The sequence below is a fragment of the Pinus tabuliformis genome, chromosome Q, assembly GCF_031772625.1.
Source record: "Pinus tabuliformis cultivar Carrire ecotype Pingquan chromosome Q, CPIR1, whole genome shotgun sequence".
Lineage (NCBI taxonomy): Eukaryota > Viridiplantae > Streptophyta > Pinopsida > Pinales > Pinaceae > Pinus > Pinus tabuliformis.
Window position 1 is genome coordinate 433,068,340 of NC_142296.1, and position 6,822 is coordinate 433,075,161.

Genomic DNA, 6,822 nt, shown 5'->3' on the forward strand with positions numbered 1-6,822 from the left:
TGCTTCAGATTTCGAGGTGGTGGATACCACATTGTACAAGCAGCTGATTGGTTCCTTGATGTATTTGGTCAACACTAGACCATATATTTGTTTTGCAGTCAACACGATGAGTTAGTTTATGTGTGAGCCTAAGAAGGTTCACTGGGTGGCTGCAAAACACATTTTGCGGTACATGCAGGGGACAGTGGATTATGGTAAGGACTACAGGCAGGTGGATGGAGTGAGATTGGTGGGTTATACTGATTCTGATTGGGTAGGTTGTGCTTTTGATAGGAAGAGCACTTCAGAGTGTTGTTTTGTGTTGGGTTCAGCAGTAGTGTCATGGTTCAGCCAGAAGGAGCAGTCAGTAGCATTGAGTTCAGCGGAAGCAGAGTATATGGCAGCCAGTCTAGCTAGTTGTGAGGCCATCTGGCTTCGCAAGATGTTGTTTGGCTTATTTGGTCAGCCATTGAGACCTTCAGTGATTTACTGTGATAATCAGAGTTGCACTAAACTCACGGAGAATCCAGTATTTCATGACAGGTCAAAGCATATCGGAATCAAATATCATTTCATCAGAGACTGTGTTCAGAAGGGCGCTGTGAAGCTTGAGTATATTCCCACTGATGAGCACGTTACAGATATTCTTACCAAAACCTTACCACGGGGCAAGCATGACTACTTCAGAGACAAGATGGCTGTGGTGAGGAACACCTTCCTCGGTAAGAGGGAGTGTTGAAATTTGGTACCGGAGGACAGGTGGTTCCCTAAGGCTTTGATCTTTGGCCTAGGGAAAAGTGTCCAAAAGAATTTAATTTTTCACCTAAAGTGACTTTATAATTTTTATAAAGTCAAATCTAATTTAAAAGTGACTTTAAGTGATAAAATTACTAAAGTCTATTTTTAAAGAGACTTTATTAAAGTTAATGTAAAATTAGAAAGGAAAAGTGACTTTGGAAATAAATGACTAAGTGGGTCTTTATTAAAGTGGGGTGAATTAAAAAATAAAAAGTGAGATTTAAATGAGCATTTAATCTCAGCCCTAGATCTCAATTTATTTCAACCATTGGATTTAGGGATCACCCAAAAGTCACTTAGGGTTAGATTAAAGGAGGAAAAGATCATTCATTCTTTCATGAGTAGATTGAGAGAGAGAGAGCAAGAGAGCAAGGGAGATTTCTGGACAGGGAGGAGAAGGAGGCAGCAGCTTGGCACACATTCCAAGGAAACAGTTTAGCAAATCTGTACAGCAGTTTATTTGTAGAGGCCGTACAGCAGTTGGGCACGATTTTCGAGGAAAACTGTACAATAGTTTGGCACAGAAATTGAGGGCCGTACAATAGATTTTCTGCACAGAAATCGAGGGCCGTACAACAAATTTTCTGCACAGAAATCGAGGGTCGTACAGCTGATTTTCTGCACAGAAATCGAGGTCTGTACAATAGTCCGTACAGTGCGTACAACAGTATTACAACAGTTTTCCAGTTGGCTGTGAGGCACAGAAAACGAGATAAGTTGTAAAAGTTTGCTTGCTGAATTTTTGCTAAATATTTTTCTCACTGTAAAAGCATTTTCAGAAATAAGAAAGAGTTCCCGAACTGATTTCCCCAAGAATTGTAGGGGGTTTTTCCAGGGTCACCTTGACCAAAATCACCGTGTTTAAATGTGTTAAATGGTTGTTTGTATCTGCTGATTTTTATTTCTGCATTTTCCAGCATTCTGTAAAATTTCAAGAATTTGTGTTTTTAGCAAAAATTTATTTTTTCAGTTGTTGAATGTATGGATATGGGAAAGGGCATTTAACTATATGGGAGAAATATGGTGAAACTGAAAACCGGGGTGGGAAATAAGAAAATTTTACACATACAAGTGGGTTTGTTGCCCAGTCCCAAGATGACGATAAAGCTGCTGGAATGGTTGGGTTTGGATTTTCTGGCCTTGAAAAGGCACTTGATGTGATCCATATCGTTGCCTGATCGGGGTTTGCATTGCTCCCTAGTATTGGTTCGATTGAGACTACACCAAATTTTGAATAATTTTGCCTACCGAAACTTGAGGATTACCTTGTGCAAGTGATTGAGAATGTGAGGAAACTTGTACAGGTTGATGAATCGGGATCTAGGGAGAACCAGACACCGTTGGAATGGGCTGTAAATGTTGGTTCAAAAGTATTTGAGCTTGTTGAGGTGCTAACAGATAGGTAGGAATTCACGATGAAGATGGTATAGTTTGAGAATTCAACAATCGATCCCAATATGAACTAGGTTTTACGAATAAAGTAGGTTTCCAAACACTGGAAGCCATTTTAGGATGAGGAGGACTATAAGTAGGTGGATTATCATATTAAGGTATACAAACAACAAGTTTCCCCCCAACCATGGGAGGAGGTGATGATGGAGGCAATTCCGATCTAGATGGAGGGTACCCAACATAAAGAGGGTTGGGTTGTTGAGGTATATTTACCCAGCGACATAAGGGCTAACCTATTGCTCTATTATAGGTGTAGATGGAGGAAGAGGAGTAGATTGTGTGGCATTCATAAGAGAAGTACCAGAAATTATACTCAAATTGGATGTCATGGGAAAGGTCCAAGGAGTGGAAGCCACACTAGAAAAGGTATCAGATAATGACTGATAGCCATGCGGGATGGATGGGCCACCACATAAATTAGCTTATGGTGATATTACAAACATATATTAGGATACAATGCTTGATTTCTCAACCATAGTGGTGGACACAGGCTAGGAGTTTGAATCAGTTCCAGTCATGGATAACAATCCCAATGAAGATTTCCACAAGAAATTCGTGGGTATGCCCAAAGAATCAGGTAAAGGTGATTGTGTTTGAGGTTGAGGAGACAAAAATGAATCAATTTGATAAAAATGAAGTCCTTGCCAATGAACAGGAGCAGAAGGAAGATGCTCTTCTTAAGGGATCTCTTGAATACTCATAAGTCTGTATGGAAGAGGTTCACCATTAGGCCCAAGATATATTGCTTCTATCTGAGACAAAAGAAGAGAGGAGGAAGGTCCCAAAGACTTAGGTAAAGTTGGTTGAGGCTACTTAGGTTCAATAACCTCAGGAAAAAAAGTTTCTGACTTTGGGAGATCAGATTCAATGACCCCAAGTAACAAAGTTCCAGGGACTTCTATTTCAATTGTGTCAGTGTGACCAACATGAATAGATGTAATCTCAGGTTCAGAACTCAAAGGGATAGATGCTTCTGTCTTATCAATATTGGGAGGAGGGCTAGAAGTAGTTCCCAATGTTCCCAATTCAGTTGTTATTTTTTCCTATGTCTAGGACGACAGTTAGGAATAGCCTTTGGAGGAAGTGGGGGCTTATTTTGCATTTTACGCGAATGATGGGGAGGGGGATTTTGTTCTTCCACATTGGGAAATGAATTTTATTAACAAAAAAATAAATAATTCAAAAAGAGGGTAATCTATACATAAAGGATTACCAAGCAATAATGAACTACAATATACACCTTGGAATACCAAGGAATTAACGTACAACAACCAATCTCCCCAAATGTTTTGTTCGGTGTATCATGATATACAAGGTGGTAGACTCAATTACCTATGGATGAATAATGACCTATTGGGGACTCCCAAAATATACACGATGGTACGTGAAGTGTAGTCCATAGTAGTACTATCTAATGTATAACCATTTGATGAGAGAATTTCCATATACTTTATGTGTGTGGAGCACCACCAATATACCCAAAGGTATGTGGAGTGTTATCACAAAATCATGTGCTGATGGCTGCTACCAGTTAGATTTCATGTAACTACTTCAGACCAGGCTTTAGACTAAGGTTAGCCTCCTTAGTCAGAGAGGGCTCTCTCACAGATTTGTAATAGGAATTATTAACAAGAAAAGATGGATAATTCTTCAAACATTTTATGAAAACAAGCTGGTTGGAACAACAAAATAACATCTCTTCCATTGGGCTCATGGAGTCAAATTCTTCTGCAGTAAACTATAAACCACTCAATCATAGAAGCCAAGGCATATAATGTTTAACACTCAAAACATCTCTCAAAAGAACCTCAACTCATAAATATACACAGGAAGTCTGAGCAATAGGTGAATTCAGAGTGATTGCATATTTAGTGAGCTGTAAAATATATAAAGGATAATGACAAAACCACACATATTCTGAGCATTGAACACATGATGAATCTTGGGAAGAAAAAGTAATCCTTATATTACTGTCAAAAAGTCTTTTTACATAAGCTGATAAAAACTCTGTTTTTTCATAAATCTCCAACCCCTATTACATCCTAGTCTGATCCATTTATAGGAATACATTCTTCCCTTTCTAGAGCGAGCTCAAAGGCTCTATTAACTACTCCTATATGCTATTTAACTAATTAATTAATTACAAAAGTGCTGAGCTGTAATTACACAAAATCCTAATCAAACTAAAACACTAATTCCATTCTCCTCGTAACATGATTCTTCTTGGATCCTTGACAGATGTCCTCCTTCAGTTAGGCTGAGATGGCTGAACTAAAGATGCAATAAACCAGCTAACCTTGGATGCTTGGAAGCGCTGATGGCTCATAAATTGACCAAAAGATGTGCTCTGTTTTTACGGTCTCTGTCTCCCAACATTCTCCGAAAATGTAGCAGCATGTTCCCAAATCTTTAATAACTCAAAGTATTGAACGCTGCTACCAAATACCATGTCTCCACCAAATACCATGTCTCCAGATGAGCTGTAGGCTGTATTGATGTACAGGTGTCTCTCTACTAACATTCCTGGTCAAACTGTTTATTCTGCATTGAAAACATCACCTACAGCAGTTTCGTAGCGCGCTACGAAACTGCTGTGTGATTTAAAAAACACAGTCTTCCTCTAAACTTCTCACAAAATTGAATAGCTGCTGTTGCCATTCTTCAGTTTCACCTTTTCTATGCTGAGATTCAGAATCACATTCCCTGTAACATGAACCTCCAACAGATGGACCAACTGCACATAAATCTTTTCGAGCTTCTGATTTGCTTTGGTCTGAACTCTTAGAATTCCAAATGCGTGCTTTCCCAGAAAACTCAATTACCCATATCTTCTTGGAAATGACAGTCTCCCATTGAAAGTAACAAGAATAAATTTAGAATACATAAACTCGAGAACATAAAGTGATATCCAAGAAAAATTAATGTACATAAAGCCTGATGCTTTAGCCAGATGATACAACAAGCTTTTCCAATTTTTCAATATTTCACTGGTTGCCCCACTCATTTACCTCTTGTTTCAAAACAATAAGCTTCTGCTCATGAGAAGATATGCGACTGTCAATCTCCTTACTTGGTAGCTTCTTCAGCTGCTTGGAAGAGAAAATCTTGTAGAGGTAAGTCGTAGCCTATTGTAAAAGTGGCTTGCCAGCCTCCAAACATAGGATATCGAGGTTCAATTTCCAGTTCTGTTTTTCTAGAATCAGCATTCAAATGTGAGGAAGAAATATTCCCAATTTCATCTCGGTAATAAATCGAATGTGCTCGAGGTGGCAGTCTTGCCACTAGACTCTTAAAAGATGATGCACCTCTAGCATTGGGTCTTGCTTGGTATTCAATCCTTGGGAAGCCACCTTTGATTCGAGCACCACCATGAAAAAGGTGATAATTTTCAGTTATCTGAACATTTCCCCAATGTGAAATTTCTATTTCTCGCACCAGCTCCTTGACAACTGCAAATGGTTGGTTATCTTCAAAGTGAACAATAAAGGGTGAAAATGAAAATGCAGCAAGATTCTCATATGGACCATATTTAAGTTCTGTATCCACCAATTTTGTGGGATCAACTTTGGAATATGATTCTATTCTAGGGCTTGGGGTCTTGATGGTTGTAGTTTGCGCTTTAACTAGATAAGGCGAAAGAAAGTAAGCACTGTCACGATAAAGAACAAGCTGAGTTTGTGCCCGAGAGATCTCTTCAGGGAAAGGCTTCACTGAATGTGTGAAGACTGAAAGCACTTCTATAGTTACAGTGTCACCCTTTTTTAGTGCCTTCACTAAAGAGATTGAAAATAAAACTATACCACCAGGTGCATCCTCTGATTGAGAAGGGCTTACTATAAGTGGAACAAAAACCTTATTTTTACCCCTTTCCTTCAAAGGCAGCTGCTTTCAGATACGCCAGATTTTCAACCTGGTCAGGAGGAAAGGCAAGAAGAACTTCTGAAGTCGTACCCAAACCAGTATTTTCAACCTTCAAGGATGTAACAACCTGTACACTGTGTGATGTCAAGTCAATCCGGCGATCCACCTTTAGGAGCACCAATTCCGATGACGGTGCCGCCAGACATAGATGGCATATTGTCAAGAGCGCTACACATGCAAACACTGAATGCTTGAGATTTGACGGGATCACTCCACGAATCGCCATTGCTATTGCCACTGCTTGAAATTTCTGTTCGAGAACTTCTGTGGGTTTGTTGTAGATTAAAGGAACAACCCTGGCACCCCCCGATTCTATGAATTTGACATAAGAAGCCGCGATGTATGTGGCATTAGATGCCGTGCTGAGCTTTTCACGAGCTCCATTCCTTTCAGCTTTGGCATCTTCTGAATTATGGCATCATCTTATGAAGGCAGACGGATACGCAGAGACTGTTCTGCATTAAGGACATGAATAAAAAGACTAAGACACACAAGTAGTACAGTCATGGCCATAGCCATCGCTTCTCGGCTTCTACCAACAATATCAATCTCCTCTGATTCTGAAATGAATTTAACATTTCTCATATTGCCATGCACTGTGTTACGCAAACCAGGGTGATCAATCGGAAGTCGGCAAAAATAGCCACAAGAATGACATCTTGTCTCACAATA

At 39.5% G+C, this 6,822-nt stretch overlaps 1 pseudogene; it reads right to left on the bottom strand.

The window, feature by feature from the left end:
- Nucleotides 1-5,010: 5,010 nt before the first annotated feature.
- On the bottom strand, nucleotides 5,011-6,376 carry LOC149220074 (dolichyl-diphosphooligosaccharide--protein glycosyltransferase subunit 1A pseudogene; annotated as a pseudogene).
- Between the last annotated feature and the right edge of the window lie 446 nt (nucleotides 6,377-6,822).